This window comes from Schistocerca piceifrons, chromosome 2 (assembly GCF_021461385.2).
Source record: "Schistocerca piceifrons isolate TAMUIC-IGC-003096 chromosome 2, iqSchPice1.1, whole genome shotgun sequence".
In the NCBI taxonomy this organism is placed as follows: domain Eukaryota; kingdom Metazoa; phylum Arthropoda; class Insecta; order Orthoptera; family Acrididae; genus Schistocerca; species Schistocerca piceifrons.
Window position 1 is genome coordinate 375,075,206 of NC_060139.1, and position 22,250 is coordinate 375,097,455.

General features: G+C 39.6%; 1 pseudogene; it reads right to left on the bottom strand.

Annotated features, from left to right (window-relative positions):
• The window catches only part of LOC124775409, a 362,017-nt pseudogene that overhangs the window by 183,665 nt on the left and 156,102 nt on the right, over positions 1-22,250 (bottom strand).

The following is a 22,250-nucleotide window of genomic DNA, read 5'->3' on the forward strand; positions in this document are numbered from 1 at the left end:
CTGAAGAAGAGAAATTTGTTAACATTGAGTATAGATTTAAGTGTCAGGAAGTCGTTTCTGAAAGTATTTGTTTGGAGTGTAGCCATGTATGGAAGTGAAACATGGACAATAAATAGTTTGGACAAGAAGAGAATAGATGCTTTTGAAATGTGGTGCTACAGAAGAATGTTGAAGATTAGGTGGGTAGATCACGTAACTAATGAGGAGGTATTGAATAGGATTGGGGAGAAGAGAAGTTTGTGGCACAACTTGACTAAAAGAAGGGATCGGTTGGTAGGACATGTCCTGGGCATCAAGGTATCACAAATTTAGCATTGGAGGGCAGTGTGGAGGGTACAAATCGTAGAGGGAGACCAAGAGATGAATACACTAAGCAGATTCAGAAGGATGTAGGTTGCAGTAGGTACTGGGAGATGAAGGAGCTTGCACAGGATAGATTAGCATGGAGAGCAGCATCAAACCAGTCTCAGGACTGAAGACCACAACAACAACATGATATCGCCCCCTCCCCATCGAAATCTTGGTTATGGTGACAGACTAATCTGTAATGTATCTCACAGTCTAGGTTAGTTCTGATCAATAAATTTGCAGACTTCCCCGGTATGGAATCCCGTCTCAACTGGAGTCATCACACAGTAAATCTTGTGGGGGAAACAAGTCACAGAAAGCATTTGACTGACGAAACACTTAGAAAGTGCAACAAATCTACTATGTTTGTCCATCCTCTTCTGGAGTACTGTTGAATGGTATGGGATCTTCACCATACAGAGTTACTGGAGGGCATCAAAAAGTACAAAGAAGCACAACTCATTTTGTATTAACATGAAATATGGGAGGAAGTGTCAAGGATGTGATAAGCGAATTGGGGTGGCAATCATGGAGGGTCATGCATGGATGTGAAATACATTTGTAAGTGGTGTAGAGAGTTTGCAGCTGGTCTCAGTTAAATTAATGATGAACTAAGGTGCAGGAGGCTGTCAGTTCCTGATGAAACAGTTGCAAAAGTTGAATATCCTTTGGGTGAAGATCATCTGATCACTTTCAATGATCTCTGCATTTTGGTTATGAGATTCCCTGAAGCACAATTCACAGAAATTAAATGGAAAAGTTGCAAAATTGGAAGGCTTGTGCAAGATGGGCACCACAAAAGTTGATGGAAGACCATAAACAACAACAAGTTGAGTCTTGCCACAAATCTCTTTGCTGCTATGTAGATGAAAAGCATAACTATTCTGGTTTGATTGCCACAGTCAAAGGAAGCTGGTTGTATCACTTCACTCATGAGAGCAAACAACAATGACGTGAGTGGAAACATTCCTCTTCACCCCACCCACAAAAATTCATAGAAACACAGTCCACCAGTAAACATAAGGCAACACTATTTTGAGATCAAAAGGGGGTATCTTTTGTCAGTTTCATACCTGCTGGGACCAAAATAAACACTGACAGGCACTGTGAAGTACTGAAAAACCTCTGTGCAATTCAGTACCAGATGAGAGAAATGTTGAGCAAGGGCATAAGCATTCTCCATGACAAGACTTGCCCACATACTGCACACAGCCCATCATTCTCCTGCAAAATTTTGAATGGGAAGCCCACAAAACTGCAGACATATAAAAGGATCTTCTTCGAAAGTAAAATACATACTTTTTCTAGGACACTGGCAAACGAAATGTGAGATGCAACAAAATCTTCCTAAAAATGCATAACACCCTCAGTGACCTACACAGCAAGTGCAATGATGTTTCAGACAACAGAGCTCAAAGTTGGAAAAACAATAAGGAAATTAAGAAAGCAAGAAGTCTGCAGGTTTAGAAGACATTCCAGACTCCCTCCAGAAGGGACACATAGACAGCATACATGCAACATTAATAAATATAATAAATTAATCCTTCAGTTCACATATCTTTCCAAGGTTGCTAAAGCATGCACGATTGTGCCCTTACTAAAGGAAAGTAATGCAGAAAGTATTGACGACTACAGGCAAGTTTCACTACTGCCTTTCTCAAAACTAATTGAATCTGTTAAGAAAGACAGATTGAGTTACATGAATAAATACAACCTGTTTAACGAAGCACAGTTTGGTTTCTGAAGTGGGAGAAGTACAATATTACAATAGTGCGGTGCCTGTGTTATTCCAAATCATGATGTAAATGGCGACTGCAGCCATTATGAAATACATTAAATGCATTCACAATTGTGAATATGGACAACCATCAGCTGTAGTATCGAATGACAATAATGAAAATTTCTACTGGACCAGGACTGAAATGCAGATTTCCTGCTTATCATGAGCAATCACCTTACGATTCAGCTATGTGTGCACAACTCGAGGCCAGACCTAGACTTCCATTTGTCATCAACCACACGTCTTTTACATCCAATATGTATATCCCCATGCAGGGGAGACATTTTACTCGAAAGTCGCTTGCCTGGCGTTATCAGATAGATATGATACTGCAGTGCCTGTGTTATTCCCAATGTCTGAAAGAACATTACACTGTAATTCAGAATAACATAGGCACTGTAATATTGTATTTATTCGCAAACACTGGGCAAGTGACTTTCAAGTAATATATCTCCGCTGTAGGGGAATATACATATTGGATGTACGAGTACAGGTTGTAGACGCATGGTTGACAATATATGTAAGTTTCAGTCAGGCCATAAGTTATGCACAGATAGCCAAATGGTAAGGTGACTGCTTGCTAAAAGTGGGAAATCCAGGTTCAAGTCCCAGCCCGGTATAAATTTTCATTATTGTCATTCTATTCTACAGCTGATTGTTGTCCATATTTGTGAACTGCGAATAAATTTAAAGTACAATATTGACTATTATTGTTTCACAAAAGTTTTACTTGATGTTCTTGACATGGACTGCTGCATTCCAACCAATTCTATGACTCGTCTGAGGCTTCTGACACTGTTGACCATAAAATACAGCAAAACAAGCTATAAGTGTGAGCTGCAAGAGAAATAGCGAACAAAGTTCCAGTCTTACCTAGAAAACAGGGTACAAAAGGTAGACATAGTCCACGATGACAAGTTCTTAGCAAAACAATTGCCAGGCAAGAACCGCATAAACATAGATGTCCCTCAGGGCAGTGAATTGTGTCCAGTTCCGTTCTTAACATATGCCAGTGGCTTTCCAGATAGTGTATGACATAGAGAAAATGTTTTCTTCACTGATAACAGCAATATCATAGTCACTGATAAAACATCGGAGCTCTTATTATATAAAGCAAATGAAATCCTCAAGTAGGCAATGAAATGACATGGAAAATAATGGAAAGGAGCAGTACGCAGTTCAGCACAATGAAGGAAAACACTCTGTCACACTAGGCATAGATGATAAATCTATAGATTGGCTAACAAGCACAAAGTTTTTGGGGATGAATACTGATTATCAATTATTGTGGATGAGCACACAAAGATACTGGCAAAAATAGAGTCATCAGCATCTTGTGGCTTTATCATCAGTTTGTTACAAGCAATGTCTTGTGGTGCCATACTATTCTTGTGTACACTCAATTCATAGTTATAGGATTCTGTCCTGGGGATCAAAGGCACAAAAATGGAGACCTTTTTTAATTGCAAGAAATATCCATATGAATAATAACTAGGAATTGTAGTCAAGCTCATTGTAAAGAGCTATTCAGAAATCTGGGCATCCTTTCTGCAACAAGTGAGTGCATCTACCAATCTGTGCACTTACCAGGGATAACATTGGCAAGTATTCTATTAACAGTTCTGTACATAATCATGGAACAAGAACCAGCATGGACTTTCATTTGCCACAGAAAAATAATCAAGAAGCTCAAAACAGTATTTGCTATCAGGGAATAAATTGCATAATAAATTGCCACAGGAAATGAGACATTAGTAAAATACACTGATGGAAACAAATTGCAACATCAAAAGATCATTAATGTAGAGTAATGAAATTTTGTGAATACATTTGTCTAGGCAACATATCCAAATGATTAACATTACATGATCACAGGTTAATGTAAGTGTGAGACAAGTCACTGTAAAAAAGAAATGCTGGTGCATTAATGATCAGTGTAAGTGCCAGTATATTGAATGAAAGCATGCAACATTCATTCATTGTGTTACACGGGAGCTGGATGTCAGTTTGTGGGATGGAGTTCCATGCTTGTTCCATTTTGTTGGTCAATACAGGGAAGGTTAATGCTGTTTATGGATGACATTGGAGTTGTTGTCTGATGATGTCCTACATATGCTTGGCTGGAGACAGATCTGATGATTAAGCAGGCCAAGGCAACATGTTGCTGCCATGTAGAACATGCTGGTTTACAAGAGAGGTATGCTCACAAGCCTTGTCCTGTTGGAAATCAACCCCTGGAATGCTGTTCATGAACAGTAAATCAGTGGGTAAAATCATCAGACTGACATACAAATTTGCAGTCAGGATGTATGGGATAACCACAAGAGTGCTTCTGTTGCCATATGAAATTGCACCCCAGATCATAACTCCACATGTAGGTCCAGTGTAACTAGCATGCAAACAGGTTGGTTACATGCCCTTAGCTGGCCTCCTTCTAATCAATACACAACTATCATTAGCACTGGGGCAGAACCACTTTTGGTCAGAAAACACAACAGACCTCCTACATGTCTTCCAACGAGCTCTCTTTTGACACCACTGAAGTCACAAATGGCAATGGTTTGGGGTCATTGGAATGCATGCTTAAGGATGCCTGGCCTGGAGCTGCCCTTGAAGTAAGTGATTTGTAACAGTTTGTTGTGTCACTGTGTTGCCAACTGCTGCTCAAATTGCTGCTGCAGATGCAGTACATCATGCCAGAGCCGTATGCTGGTAATGCCATGTGACCATCTGGATCCATGTGACTGTACTTTATCCCAACCACCAATGCCAGCAATCATGTACAGTGGCTACATTCCTGTCAAGTCTTCCTGCAAAATCTCAGAAAGAACATCCAGCTTCTCATAGCCTTATTACATGACCTTGTTCATGCTCAGTGAGGTGCTGATAACCGTATCTTTGTCACATTAAAGGCATTCTTGCTAACATCAACACACCACATCCAGTCTCAAAGATAAGCAATACCACAACTATTACAGCATAATTTAGCAAAGCTGATGTTCATCCTTATAGCAGCACTACTAGTGCCACTCTAATGCAACTGGTGTGAAATTGGAACACATACCATCTTTCAGATGTAGGAACAAGACTACCAGTTCTAATTTACTACTTCTTGATGTGGCAATTTTTTCCCCATCAGTTACATTTGTTCAAAAAGGCACCTAAAACATTCTTGATAACTAATGTCCTTAGTGTGTGCAGCAACAAAGAGCAAAACTATGTTTTTATATCATTATTTATCAGAAGATATTTGTGCATTAATCAAAGAACATTGTGTAATATGGGTCAACTGAACGAGGCAGAACAACTGTTAAGGCATTGACCTCGCATTCAGGAGGATGGGGTTTGCTCTGTATGGCCATTCTGATTTGGGTTTTCTGTGGTTTTCCTAGACCACTTCAGGCAAATGTCACAATAGTTCCATCACCAAACCATGGCCAACCACTTGTTCTATCCTTTTAAAGAATAGTTTAGTATTCTGTGTGTGTATATACATATTTTGAGCTACTGATTTTTATTGTAATACTGTGACAACTCCTATGTCATTGTGAGATGATTCACAGATGAAATAAATAAATAAACAAATAAAATAAATAAATCACCCATCCACCATTTAATCCAGGCTTGACACCCAGTGACTACCATCTGTTTTATAAGTTGAAAAAACATTTATCCAGAAGACAATTCAGCTCCAACAGGGTGAAGCAGGAATTTCCGCACTTCCTCAAGGACTTGGCAGTAAGTTGGTACAACATGAGTATACAAAAACTGTCACTGCACCTACAAAAACGCATTGACCAAAATGGTGACTATGTAGAAAAAATGGTGTAAATATTATAGAAAATAAAGGGCTTTTTTATCACCAAAAAATAAGACACAGACAATGGAAACTCCAAGTAGGAATATCAACAATGTAGGAAAAGACAGATTGCTACTTCCTGTAAAGAAGACACATCACGTTGCAGACAAGCAAGATTAAAAGACACTCAGATATAGCTTTCAGCCAAAGTCTTCTTTACTGAGAAAGGCTATGGCCGCAAGCTATATGTGAGTGTCTTTTGATCATATCTGTCTGCAACTTTATGTGTCTTTTTTACAGTATGCAGCAACCTATCTTTTTCTACATTGTTAAAGAATAAGATACCTTACTTCTGGGATAACCCTTGTTTATTTAATACTCCAAGTATTATTACCATCCAAAAATCATGGCTATTATGATAGGTTTTTGGCATTTGAGTAGGATGGAATCTGTAGAAATATGTTTGGCTTGAAGTACTTATTAATGGGGATGGCTGGATCAGGCACAGAACATAGTCACCCCTTTAATGTGTTCACAAAGACAAAAGTATATGCCTAGTACCACACATAGCAGCAATTAATAAAATTAATTGGATTATCATGTTTTAAATGAAATAACACAACTTCAGAGACTTTACTAGTCTCATACAGATACAATTTTATGTATACAGACTGCAGCTGTGAGTGAAAATTTGTACCAAGGCTGGGCATCAAACCCGGGTCTCTTGCTTAATAGTCGGGTGCATTGGCCACGTTGGCACAACAATTTACACAACTGTACGGGTTACCCTGGCATGCCGCCCGACTCAATCCAAATTCTCACTGCCACCACAGTCTGCTTTAAATTCCCCCCTACACACAAACAAAATTGCTGAGACTCTCTATGTTCTGGAAAAGCACCTGAGCAGCAAATGTAAATGATAGTTCTACCTGGATATCAGGCTGGATCAACCATTTACTTTCAATGCTGAGTTGCTATTCCAGAATATGGAGAATCTCAACAATTCTGTTCATGTGTAAGGGGGAATTTAAATTAAACTGAGGTGGCAGTGAGAATTTGGTTTGAGGAGGGAGGCATACCAGGGTAATCCATGGAGTTATGTGAACTGCTGTGCCAAGGTGGCTTAGTGGCTAATGCAACTGCCTAGTAAGCAGGAGACCTGGGTTCGATTCCCGGTCTTCTTACAAATTTTCACTCACCACTTCAGCCTATATACATAAAATAATACTGTGATTTAACTCCACTGGCAAGCAGTCCGACAGAGGATGTGCGTGCCATAACACCATTATCCATTTGCTGGTGCAACTCATATGTAGTAAAATTCAAAAGAGGTTTCTAAATTTGAAAGGTGGTGACCATGCTACCAAGACTTATGCAGATGCATCATTGCTGATTTTTTTTGTATAACCCCCCCTTACAACAAGTCAGCAGGTGCATTTTTTCTGTTGTTTTGACAAATATTTCCAATCCCATTTCTGCAATGTGTCAATATAGTCAGCCTCACGAAATAATACTCATTACTGGTTTCATGCAACACCCAATGTCAGCAGGAGATGTTTGTTTGTTTCTCACAGCAAACATTTTTTTTTTTTTTTTATACTGAAATTTATTTTGCTCATTTGATAGAGCAGATCCAGTGTAGTCTTGAGTGATACTTGGTTTAACGATACATGCAAACAGGGAAAGTAGTAGGTGAAGAACAACAAGGAACCAGCAATGAATGAGTAATACTGGTGCATGGCACACAGTGTGGTGCAGACCGGCACACAAGATGGGGCAAGGACGATGTAATAAACAAATGTTTACTGACCTTTCAGACTCTTGTTGTTACTAACTGCATTAGGGACTGGGTGAAAACAAGGCATGTAGTCACAATACAAACATTATGTAGTACAGCATAACTTTCAAGACATTTTCCTGGAATGGTTAGTGTTTCAGTTTCCTACCGTAACATGACGACATCTACAGTATTCCACTACGAATTGTAATTAGAAAAAACAGACAGTTCTAATATCTTCTAGCACTCATCACTTTGGTAACCATTCTTATGCATGTCCTCCTCACCTGACATGCAATAACAACAACAACAGAACCATAAGGGAAAATGTAGGTAAGACCCTTGTAATTTAACTCTGGTGTTATAGCAGAAATGTAATGCACATAAGAGAAATATAATATCTTTGAAGGATGACTGTAATACTCCCAGCAACTACTATTATCTCAGTTCTGTGAGCTGAACTAACATAAAAAAAACACTTTTCTTCTGGAACCAATGCATGAATAAACACTGATTACATCTTTGATTTGACCTTGATAGAGTTGGCAGAGATAACATAAATTTTTAGATGTTTAATAAGAACATAGGTAAACATATTGTTTTATCAGGTAACATATAGTCTGGAAGTGGAAAATACAGAAAGCTACCCAGTTACATTAGATCTATAGAAGAACTAACATAAATGAGGGTAGAAAATAGTATTAATAACTACAGTTATCAGAATAGGTGAAGTTTGTCAGGAATTTAGGAAATGTGTATAGAAAAATAACAACTGTAATTTTTGCAAAAATGAGAAATCTGGAGATGGAGAAAATGTATGTAGAATGGACTACATGAGACAGTTGCTCAGAGAAACTGTATTAACTATATGATGTTCGAATCCTTATATTTATTAATGACAAATGGAGTCACTGTAGAAGGATAACTTGATAAACAATATGATGAGGAAAATAACAATGTGTGCAAATAATAACCACGTTTTAAAATTCCTGTGCATTTAGATGCAGTGTTAAAGCCTGGGTGGTATTTTATATTAAACGCAGAGAAATATAATATAACGAAATAATTTACCCATCACTGTCATTAAAAACATGACAAATACAACTAAATACAATAGTGTTACACAGTGAATCAGGCTTGGGTAGCTGAGTCAGTAGAGCGCATGCCCATGAAAGTAACACCCACTGTTCATCTGCAAAGGACTTTCACCAAGCAACAAATTTAGGCTTCTGTCTATGACTGAAAATTTATTTTTACATCCTATATCAAGTACATAAATAGTATAGTCTTACTGTAAGTATAAATGAGCCTCTCACAAAATTTCATCATCAGTAACAATCTTGAATGAAATTTTCACCCTGCAGCAGAGTGTGTATTGATATAGAACTTTTTGGCAGATTAAAACTGTCAGGAAGTTTCATACCAGTGCACGCTCTGTTTCAGAGTGAAAATTTGATTCTGAAAGGCTACCCCAGGCTGTGGCTAAGCCATTTCTCTGCAATATCCTTTCTTCCAGGAGTGCTAGTCTTGCAAGATTCACAGGAGAGCTTCTAAAAGTTTGGAAGGTAGGAGACAAGGTAATGGTGGAAGTAAAGCTGAGAGGATAGGTTGTGAGTCATGCTTGGGTAGCTGAGGCAGTAGAGCGCATGCCCATGAAAGGCATAGGTCCCAAGTGTAAGTCTCGATCTTGCACACATTTTTAATCTGCAAGGAAGCTTAGTAAAAATCCTACTGACATTGAGATCCAAAGCTTAAACAACATACAAAAACTGGAAGAAGGAAACTGGAAGCAATTACAGGATGAAGTTAATAATCAGGTACTTGTGCAAAATATGAGAAAAATTTTACCAGAAGGGAAGACAAACTGATTAGACATATGCATTGCTGCAAATGAATAAGTTTTTATGTATTTGTTGTGCTTATTATTAGGTTCAACTGAATTGAGACTATCTATTCTTATTTGTCCATGTTGGCATGAACTAAATGTTATTTAGCTATTTCTTTTTTCCAACAATTAAATTTGAAACTTCAAAGAGTCTATATGCAATACAAACTTTGCCTGGCCAGCCAGGTGTTGGTGCTCACTCACTGTTGGTGGCCTCGCCCTGATGCAGGGAGGCTGGTGCAAGTTCAGGTGGCTTGCCCATTGAGTCAGTATGCTCATAATAATAACTGTGGCCACTCCTATGTGATGACAGGTCACGAGTTGATTTAAACAAAGGTGAGCTCACTCCTTCAGCCTCTGGCTGAGTAAATCTCAGTACTGTTGAATGATGTATGGGTCGTTCTGTACCAGCACTTGCTAGATCATCTCCTGTAGAATTAAAATAGGCTGTTGAAATAATATGAATGCTGTGTATGACTAAAAGAGCCAAGTCTCTTTTATTCAGTAGAATGAAGTAAAATAATGATAATGGTCTAAAATAAAATATGTACCTGGAGCACATCCTGATGGGGTAAGTTTAAAACTGACTATAGTACAAACTGTACACTTCTGACCCAAAACTCCAGGCTTGCACATGCAACGTCCTGTCATTTGTTCACAATCATCCCTCACTGAGCCATGTGGGTGGCAATCACAAGCTGAAAGATGGAGAATATGCAGATCAATTAAGTATCATGATTTATTTTGTTGGTACATAATTTTTCATATTTTAGTCTACATAAAACTAGAAAACTAGAGAAACAGACAAAACATTTAAGCCTATACCATTTTTTAAACATTAGCTCACTGTTTCATAGTAAGTTTCAGCTAAATGAAGATCAGACAGATGGGAAAAAGTAAGCAAATCTTTTATTATTTCAAAAGTAACCCCAATAACTGTCAATACATTTATCCCACTGTGAGAAAAAAATAGTCAAATATACCGATAAATGTTTGTGGTTGTCTTCAGATACGTAACTACACCCTTGTATGCACCTCCTGGGCTCCAAAAAACTTCTGTAGTTTAGTTGAAACAACTTTGGCATCATAAAAGGTTGGGCATCATCCAGCAACAGAATGATGCCATCTGAAACATCCTGGGTGTTTGCAGTTGATGGCTTGCTTCACTTTTTGCAAAGACTCTGTGTGTCACTATGCATTAATTGTGGTGCCATGCTCCAGAAAGGCAATGAGGATTGGGTCATTCAATCAAAGAAAAAGGCAAAGGCCCCAAGTTCGAGTCTCCGTCCGGCACACAGTTTTAATCTGCCAGAAAGTTTCATATTTGTGCACACTCCACTGCAGAGTGAAAATCTCATTCTGGAAACATCCCCCAGGCTGTGGCTAAGCCATGTCTCCATAATGTCCTTTCTTTCAGGAGTGCTAGTTCTGCAAGTTTCACAGGAGAGCTTCTGTTAAGTTTGGAAGGTGGGAACGAGGTACTGGCAGAAGTAAAGCTGTGAGGACGGGTCGTGAGCCATGCTTGGGTAGCTCAGATGGTAGAGCAGTTGCCGATGAAAGACAGAGGTCCCAAGTTCGAGTCTTGGTCCAGCACACAGTTTTAATCTGCCAGGAAGTTTCAGCTGCTAAATGCTTTATTTCTTATGAACATGTATCTGTTGCTGTATTTATTAGATGATGTGCGCCACCACGTGCAAGTTTTATTTTTTATTTTTTTAATGAAAATCTTAAACTATAAATCATGCTGTAGGTTTCAGGAATAATTTTAGTTAACAATTGTGTGGATACAGCAGCATTGAACCTCTTCACCTCTGCCAGTCACTAGGAATCATCAGGTAGCTAACAGCCTCTCCTCACAGCTCACATCCTCTCTCATATCTGTATACTTTTTCATTATGGATGGTCTGATGATGTTCTGGAGCACAGAAATTGATGATTCATCCATTCTTAGACAGTTATGGAAATCATCAAGATTCCAGCTGCTTTAGGTAACAGAATGTGAGCAGATTTCTTTCCTTGCATTAGCCACTTCTTTGCCCAAAGCTTTCTATTGCTTTTTTGGCCTTGTTACCCCTAAAACACCAGGATTTCATACAAAATAAACACACCTAGAATAAAAAATCACAATAACAGGATGGTGATGTAATTGCTGAGTGCAACTAGTCAGACGTGTGCAGGCTGCCACAAAAGTGGTTGGTCGGTCTTGCCTGTGTAGGAGCATTTCAAAATGTAAATAGTTGTGATGTCACATTCACTGAAAGCAGTTTGCTGTTATGAAGTATAGTGTAGTCATCGTGCTAAAGCCTTTGACACATTTTGCTGTCAGCAGATGTTTGTGTGTGCACTGTGTTTTGCTGCTTTAAATGGCTCATTTTATTTGCAACTACAGCTTTAATTTTTACAAGTCAAAATTACAAAAACAATGAAACTAAAACTTCTAAAAAATCTCAGGTTTTTACCAGATGAAAAAAATCCTGCATTTTTTTCAGGATTCCCCAGCTGTCCCAGGCATATACACCATGGCTCTGATGCTTGCTCTCCAGCTCAATATGATCACACCATGTTTCATCTCCTGTGACAATATGAGATGGGGAATGATATTCATCATCGTGGTGCCACTTCAGGTGCTGCAGCAATCTCAACATTCTGATCAACTTCTGTTCCTACATCAGGTTGTGAGGAATCCCCCTGCACAATGATTTCTGGAACTTCAGATGCTCTGTCATGAGGGTGTAAGAGGTACAGTGTCTGAGGTGCAACATGATCCAAATATCTTCCAGTGTCTGCCTTGGTCATTTCTGATTACAGCATCCACTGCAGCTGTGGCAGAATGGGTAATGACACAATTATCCAGTCACAGACAGATCCTGTTTTTCAATGGTACCAAAGCTTCTCAAAATTGTTTATTACCCACAAACATATGCACTCATGACATACTGTGTTCACCATACACAGTAGGTTTTTAACAGATGAAGAAGATCCTGCATTTTTTCAGGATTTCCCAGTTGTCCCAGGACATATACACACTGGCTCTGATCTTGCACGAGTTTCACTTTCTGACACTCCTTCCAAACTCAGAAACTGCACTACAAATCACTGTACCTCTTTCCCTGACTCCATAGTGAACTATGATGCACACACGTCTCTCTGACAACATGTTGATAATGTCTAACAGAAAAATGGCATAGTGGTGAACATTCACACTGTTCCTTCCAGATTCCCAATAGAGTGCACTCACCTATCTGAATTACCAGTATCCACACCATGCTTTTTATGTAGTCTGTCTCATTTTCATTTGATTGCCCCATATACTCATAGAAATATTTCAAAGTAAGAATGACTGAACAAATTATTCTGCTCAAATTACTGAGCTCTCGTGGATATAATCTCCCCCTCCCCCTCCCCCCCCCCAAACCCCTGGCTCATGCACCCTTTATTTAAGTCCGAGGAATGGTTGCTACCTTTAATCTGAGTAATTTTACAATTTGTGTAACATTATCTAATTTAACTGTGACTGTTCCGTAGTAAACTGCTCTTTCCTGATTCAGTTTTTACATTTACAGTTGTCTGAATGTCTACCTTCCATTATCTTTCCACTGTCACATTTAAGGCAATACAACACTCTCCCCTTCTTCCAAAAACATACATAATATTTTACTAAAAGAACATCAGATTATGTTTACACTCTCATATGAATATGAAAATGATGATGGAAATTTGTCTTGTACCTGTTGTGCGACTGAAAAAAAGGAATTAATAAAAATAAACTGCACATCATTCCAAGTCTTGCCTGATTAGTCCAGCCATTAGCTATATCATGCTCACATAATAACATCATACTTCTCTGTTATTTTGTTATTAGTGGATGGTAGCCTGTATTAGCTGCATAGCCACATCAACAGCTGGAGTGTACCATGAACATACTTTACGACAGGTACTTTTAGCAGCAATATTTTAATCAAAGTGAAATAAAATATGTTATAAGAGAGACAATAGCACCCATATCCTGCTAGGTTTTTCTCTCAATGTTTTAAAAGTCCATACAAGATTTAAATGTGCAAAATGTAGAAGACTGTTTGTGGATTCAGATAGCTCAGTAAATGCATAATTTAAAAAGTTCAGTATGGAGCTTGCAGTCAACAACACAAGTTTAGGTCTTATGTGCTTCTAATTATAGTTCACTAATGAAAATTTCTTCAAAGCATGTGGCTTATTAACATATGACCAGAGGGGTATATTGAATGTCCATGTACCATCTATAGAAAAGAAAATTGTGAAAATTACAGGTATTTTTGTTCAATAGAGTACTTGTAAGTCCATCATTAAGGCATAAAGTCATATCTCATGAACTTAAATATACCAGAAGACATTTGGCAAACTTTGAGAAACTGTGCTCTAACAAGGCACACAGAAATATATCTAGTGAAGTCCAGAACACTTACGTAAACATCCCTGGTGACCTTCTGAGATCTTTGGTAATCCCCAGAATCCTGGCTCGCAGCGGTCACACTTCAATCCACCAACTCCTGGTTTGCAGACACACTGTTTTGTGAGGGGATCACATGTATCAGATAGTGAACCTGAAAATTGGCATTTGTGTAGAACAACACATTGATAAAGCTGTGCGCAGTTTTGTGTAAATGGTGAACTGTTTTACCAAATACAGGTATATTACTGTAATACTTTGACCTTTTCCATATTATTTTTAAACAAATTCAGAACATTTTCAAAATAACACACAAAAATTCTGAACAAATGAGTAAAAATCAGGACACAAGCTTAATAATAAGTGGTGATAAAAAGTTTCCTTTCACATTATACCAATCATTATACCAATCAAATGAAATTGCCATGAGCATAGAGGCACTGCTCTGGATTGAAGACACCTGTTTGGTGAAACACTGTGTCCTGGAGCACAAAGAAGTCCATAACTCCCTGCTGCACATCCTTTTCCAACAAGAGCTGTCAAACCTTCATGGCTTTTTTAAGGGACCAAAGGTGTGATAATTACATAGAGAGACATCAGATCTCAAGTGTCTCCTTCTTGAGATAGCATAAATTCTGCATTAAAACATTTGTGACATGGGAACATACATTACCATGAAGCAGCAGCATCCTTTGTTGCAGTTTATGTGGAAGTTTTGCCTTGACGGCATGCCATAATTTCTCCAGTGTTGCAGAGTACAATTCCCCAGTAATGGAGACACCAGTTTCCTTGAAATCAATAATCAATAGGCCCTGGTAATCAAATAATACTACCAACATCGCATATCCAGCAGACGGCTGCCTCTTCAACTTCTTGGGATAGGGGGGGGGGGGGGTATGATGGATGTCACCATCATCGATACTTTCGACTCTGGTTCCCAGTGGTGGCAGCAGCTTTCTTCACCTGTGACAATGTGCTCAAGGAATGTGTTGCTTTCCACATTGAAATGCATCAGGTGCTTCATGCAAATAGCCACCTAGTTTGCTTTTTGTTCAGCATACAATGTCTGGGATATCTACTGGCTGCAGAGCTGATGGTAGCTTAACTCCTGCATGCTACCAAAGCTGTTGTTGATATCCTTGGATAGTGCATGAATGATTATGCAGTGGAGTGCCCTAATTGCATCATCAACTACCCACTTGTTGTGTGCAGTGGATGAGGCTGGCCTTCCAGGTTGACTGGCATCTTGTGTCAAATCATGACCAGCACGGAACTTGACACACCATAACGCAATAATGGTTTTCAACAGACATGCTTCCCCGTACACATTCTTCATTCTACTGGTGTTTGTCTTTTATCAGCCAAGAAAAGAATAACAGCACATTGCTCCGGTTTGGACACATTTGGTAATAACACTGCCATAGTTCACATTTCAGAATATACCACATTCAATTTTTCCCGAGGGCATGTAGCTTTACTGTATGATTAAATGATGATGGCGTCCTCTTGGGTAAAATATTCCGGAGGTAAAATAGTCCCCCATTCGGATCTCCGGGCGGGGACTACTCAGGAGGATGTCGTTATCAGGAGAAAGAAAACTGGCGTTCTACGGATCGGAGCGTGGAATGTCAGATCCCTTAATCGGGCAGGTAGGTTAGAAAATTTAAAAAGGGAAATGGATAGGTTGAAGTTAGATATAGTGGGAATTAGTGAAGTTCGGTGGCAGGAGGAACAAGACTTCTGGTCAGGTGACTACAGGGTTATAAACACAAAATCAAATAGGGGTAATGCAGGAGTAGGTTTAATAATGAATAGGAAAATAGGAATGCGGGTAAGCTACTACAAACAGCATAGTGAATGCATTATTGTGGCCAAGATAGATACAAAGCCCACACCTACTACAGTAGTACAAGTTTATATGCCAACTAGCTCTGCAGATGACGAAGAAATTGAAGAAATGTATGATGAAATAAAAGAAATTATTCAGATAGTGAAGGGAGACGAAAATTTAATAGTCATGGGTGACTGGAATTCAAGTGTAGGAAAAGGGAGAGAAGGAAACATAGTCGGTGAATATGGATTGGGGCTAAGAAATGAAAGAGGAAGCCGCCTGGTAGAATTTTGCACAGAGCACAACATAATCATAGCTAACACTTGGTTTAAGAATCATGAAAGAAGGTTGTATACATGGAAGAACCCTGCAGATACTATAAGGTATCAGATAGATTATATAATGGTAAGACAGAGATTTAGGAATCAGGTTTTAAATTGTAAGAAATTTCCAGGGGCAGATGTGGACTTAAAACTGAAGAAACTGCAAAAAAGTGGGAATTTAAGGAGATGGGACCTGGATAAACTGAAAGAACCAGAGGTTGTACAGAGTTTCAGGGAGAGCATAAGGGAGCAATTGACAGGAATGGGGGAAAGAAATACAGTAGAAGAAGAATGGGTAGCTTTGAGGGATGAAGTAGTGAAGGCAGCAGAGGATCAAGTAGGTAAAAAGACGAGGGCTAGTAGAAATCCTTGGATAACAGAAGAAATATTGAATTTAATTGATGAAAGGAGAAAATATAAAAATGCAGTACATGAAGCAGGCAAAAAGGAATACAAACGTCTCAAAAATGAGATCGACAGGAAGTGCAAAATGGCTAAGCAGGGATGGCTAGAGGACAAATGTAAGGGTGTAGAGGCTTATCTCACTTGGGGTAAGATAGATACTGCCTACAGGAAAATTAAAGAGACCTTTGGAGATAAGAGAATGACTTGTAGGAATATCAAGAGCTCAGATGGAAACCCAGTTCTAAGCAAAGAAGGGAAAGCAGAAAGGTGGAAGGAGTATAGAGAGGGTCTATACAAGGGCGATGTACTTGAGGACAATATTATGGAAATGGAAGAGGATGTAGATGAAGATGAAATGGGAGATATGATACTGCGTGAAGAGTTTGACAGAGCACTGAAAGACCTGAGTCGAAACAAGGCCCCCAAAGTAGACAACATTCCATTGGAACTACTGACGGCCTTGGGAGAGCCAGTCCTGACAAAACTCTACCATCTGGTGAACAAGATGTATGAAACAGGCGAAATACCCTCAGACTTCAAGAAGAATATAATAATTCCAATCCCAAAGAAAGCAGGTGTTGACAGATGTGAAAATTACCGAACTATCAGTTTAATAAGTCACAGCTGCAAAATACTAGCACGAATTCTTTACAGACGAATGGAAAAACTAGTAGAAGCCAACCTCGGGGAAGATCAGTTTGGATTCCGTAGAAACACTGGAACACGTGAGGCAATACTGACCTTACGACTTATCTTAGAAGAAAGATTAAGGAAAGGCAAACCTACGTTTCTAGCATTTGTAGACTTAGAGAAAGCTTTTGACAATGTTGACTGGAATACTCTCTTTCAAATTCTAAAGATGGCAGGGAGCGAAAGGCTATTTACAATTTGTACAGAAACCAGATGGCAGTTATAAGAGTTGAGGGACATGAAAGGGAAGCAGTGGTTGGGAAGGGAGTAAGACAGGGTTGTAGCCTCTCCCCGATGTTGTTCAATCTGTATATTGAGCAAGCAGTAAAGGAAACAAAAGAAAAATTCGGAGTAGGTATTAAAATCCATGGAGAAGAAATAAAAACTTTGAGGTTCGCCGATGACATTGTAATTCTGTCAGAGACAGCAAAGGACTTGGAAGAGCAGTTGAATGGAATGGACAGTGTCTTGAAAGGAGGATATAAGATGAACATCAAGAAAAGCAAAATGAGGATAATGGAATGTAGTCGAATTAAGTCGGGTGATGTTGAGGGAATTAGATTAGGAAATGAGACACTTAAAGTACACTCCTGGAAATTGAAACAAGAACACCGTGAATTCATTGTCCCAGGAAGGGGAAACTTTATTGACACATTCCTGGGGTCAGATACATCACATGATCACACTGACAGAACCACAGGCACATAGACACAGGCAGCAGAGCATGCACAATGTCGGCACTAGTACAGTGTATATCCACCTTTCGCAGCAATGCAGGCTGCTATTCTCCCATGGAGACGATCGTAGAGATGCTGGATGTAGTCCTGTGGAACGGCTTGCCATGCCATTTCCACCTGGCGCCTCAGTTGGACCAGCGTTTGTGCTGGACGTGCAGACCGCGTGAGACGACGCTTCATCCAGTCCCAAACATGCTCAATGGGGGACAGATCCGGAGATCTTGCTGGCCAGGCTAGTTGACTTACACCTTCTAGAGCACGTTGGGTGGCACGGGATACATGCGGACGTGCATTGTCCTGTTGGAACAGCAAGTTCCCTTGCCGGTCTAGGAATGGTAGAACGATGGGTTCAATGACGGTTTGGATGTACCGTGCACTATTCAGTGTCCCCTCGACGATCACCAGTGGTGTACGGCCAGTGTAGGAGATCGCTCCCCACACCATGATGCCGGGTGTTGGCCCTGTGTGCCTCGGTCGTATGCAGTCTTGATTGTGGCGCTCACCTGCACGGCGCCAAACACGCATACGACCATCATTGGCACCAAGGCAGAAGCGACTCTCATCGCTGAAGACGACACGTCTACATTCGTCCTTCCATTCACGCCTGTCGCGACACCACTGGAGGCGGGCTGCACGATGTTGGGGTGTGAGCGGAAGACGGCCTAACGGTGTGCGGGACCGTAACCCAGCTTCATGGAGACGGTTGCGAATGGTCCTCGCCGATACCCCAGGAGCAACAGTGTCCCTATTTTGCTGGGAAGTGGTGGTGCGGTCCCCTACGGCACTGCGTAGGATCCTACGGTCTTGGCGTGCATCCGTGCGTCGCTGCGGTCCGGTCCCAGGTCGACGGGCACGTGCACCTTCCGCCGACCACTGGCGACAACATCGATGTACTGTGGAGACCTCACGCCCCACGTGTTGAGCAATTCGGCGGTACGTCCACCCGGCCTCCCGCATGCCCACTATACACCCTCGCTCAAAGTCCGTCAACTGCACATACGGTTCACGTCCACACTGTCGCGGCATGCTACCAGTGTTAAAGACTGCGATGGAGCTCCGTATGCCACGGCAAACTGGCTGACACTGACGGCGGCGGTGCACAAATGCTGCGCAGCTAGCGCCATTCGACGGCCAACACCGCGGTTCCTGGTGTGTCCGCTGTGCCGTGCGTGTGATCATTGCTTGTACAGCCCTCTCGCAGTGTCCGGAGCAAGTATGGTGGGTCTGACACACCGGTGTCAATGTGTTCTTTTTTCCATTTCCAGGAGTGTAGTAAAGGAGTTTTGCTATTTGGGGAGCAAAATAACTGATGATGGTCGAAGTAGAGAGGATATAAAATGTAGACTGGCAATGGCAAGGAAAGCTTTTCTGAAGAAGAGAAATTTGTTAACATCGAGTATAGATTTAAGTGTCAGGAAGTCATTTCTGAAAGTATTTGTATGGAGTGTAGCCATTTATGGAAGTGAAACATGGACAACAAATAGTTTGGACAAGAAGAGAATAGAAGCATTCGAAATGTGGTGCTACAGAAGAATGCTGAAGATTAGATGGGTAGATCACATAACTAATGAGGAAGTATTGAACAGGATTGGGGAGAAGAGAAGTTTGTGGCACAACTTGACCAGAAGACGGGATCGGTTGGTAGGACATGTTCTGAGGCATCAAGGGTTCACCAATTAAGTATTGGAGGGCAGCGTGGAGGGTAAAAATCGTAGAGGGAGACCAAGAGATGAATACACTAAGCAGATTCAGAAGGATGTAGATTGCAGTAGGTACTGGGAGATGAAGAAGCTTGCACAGGATAGAGTAGCATGGAGAGCTGCATCAAACCAGTCTCAGGACTGAAGACCACAACAACAACAACAATAATGTTGGAAAGACATAAATGCAATGCTAACTTCCTGGTTATGTGTTGGGAGCATATGTATTGCATCAGCACCCTCAAACAGAAACTTTTTGATCACCTATTATAAATTATTTTCACATATTATACCATGCCACTGTGTGAGGTTAAGAACTGTATGATTTTGTGAATACAATTTGGATGTAAATATAAACACATATTTATCACACTTTGGATTGAAGTAACAGTATGGACTCACTGGTACTTGAGTAGTCCTTTTTAGTGGGGGGGTGTATTTGCTGTATTAGTTTATTTTCATTAAGCATCAAGTTGTAGAAGTCCATACAAGGGAGGCTAACAAATGTGGTTGTTATCATTGTCAATGTTTTTACTGTTTCTAATTTGAATCTGTTTTTTCATCTCTCATTATAAGTTTAATTACTGAAAGTATTCTTTAGGGAGATGTATTAGAACTTGGAATAGGTGATGAAAATTGAACCAAGATTTTAACATGTTTTAGACACACTAGCTCCTCATGAAAATGAGTAAAAACTTCCTCTATTTTTCACTGACACTGATATTTGATTTTATATTACGGTCCAGTGGTTTGGCTTCACAGAATTTTCTTATATAACAGTACTCATCAAATAATTCTCACTAGTCGACAGTAAAATTCATGATACTAGATTTTACAAAACAATACAATTCTTGAATACTAATCCAGCTGATGGTTTTTGTTAAGGCTATCCACTTTATTGGTAGAATAGGCTCCAGAAATGGTTGACATCATTCTCGAATGTACCCAATGTAGGTATATATAAAGCTGCAGTATTATCATTAAACTGATAAAGTGTCACTAGCTTATCTCTTCCCGATTCATGTAACTGCTTTTTTTTTAAAAGGAGATGGCAAAAATCTTTCAGATTTTCTGATTTCTTATTTGTCAAGGAACATATTTATTTTGTCTGCAACTTCAGTTATAGATACAGTGCACAGAGTGCTGTTGGACAAAATACGTAACTGGCTTGATTTTAAGTATAGGGTGACTTTAAAAAAAATCTGAGTGATAGATCAGTCATCAGTGGACGACAGTAAGTAGGATTTTAACACTTGGAATATATCAACAACTTTTTCAATAGTTGGTAGAAGAGATAAACATCTAGTTTCATTATGACTTAAAAGTTTTGTATGTTCAGCAAACTTCCAGAATCATTTTAGTTTTTCAACACATACTGCATAAGTAAGGAACTGTTGAAGGATTTTACCAAGTTTGAGCTGTAATCAGTGGATAAGTTGCCTGTGCCTGTTTGGACAGAATTGTGCATAAAATAAGCAGGGCATTATAAACTTATTAAATTATTTTAACTTTCTTTCTTTTTTTTTTTTTTTTTTCTTTTTTTTTTTTTTTTTTTTTTTTTTTAAAAAAACTTGAAATAAAGATGATATTGACCTCCATAGTTTGTACTCTGTTGTTAGCCAAAATTATTAGAGCCTTTTAATTAAGACTGAACTTTTGAAACACCTGTAAGACATACAGGCACAAAGTCAAACAGTCTGCACTTTCAACACCAGAGTTCACCAACTCCCAACACTCTCAGTACAATGCCTTTATCTGGTTGGTAAAAACTAATCACTAAAGAAAAGGGCTTGAAGTCCACATAGGTGGAAGAATTGGTCATCACTGAAATAAATTGTGTTTCTTTAAATTCCTTCATTACTTATTCCACAGCAAATGGTGCAATTACGTTAGTGGTAACTGTTTTGGTTCTTGCCTGTGAGCATGGGAACCACTTGTTAAACAGTGATTTAATTAGAACAACGGTGCAGTCTATAGACCTGAAACTTGAGTTGTACATCTCTGAGTGGTATGCAAATGTGGCTTCATGTGCCAAAAGCTGTTTATCTATATCTGAAACTACCTTACTGATTAGTAGTTATCAATTTTTGATCCAGAAGAGTTAATCTGAAGTGTAGCTTCATGTTTGTTGGACTTCATGCGAGTTATTATATCGTGTGTCCTCCATGCCCAATGCTAAATTTCACAACATACACTGTACACTCAGCATCATCACCATGTCCTTTAATAAACAGGAATTCTTTCAGTGTCTTACTCTTTTGTACGCACTTTTGTTTTCCGACAATTTACTCATGTAATGTTAAGACAAAACTAGAGCCTTGGCTGGTTATTAATGATGAGTATGATGCCAAATGTTTAAAGCAATTCCCATGTGGCAGCTTGACAGCTTGCCCTACTTGCACTTGCTCATGAAAGACAAAGGTCCCGAGTTCAAGTCTCTATCCGGCACACAGTTTTAATCTGCCAGGAAGTTTCAAATCAGTGCGCATTCCACTGCAGAGAGAAAATATCATTCTGAAATTCTTATCTGTTTGCTATGGTTAAGAATA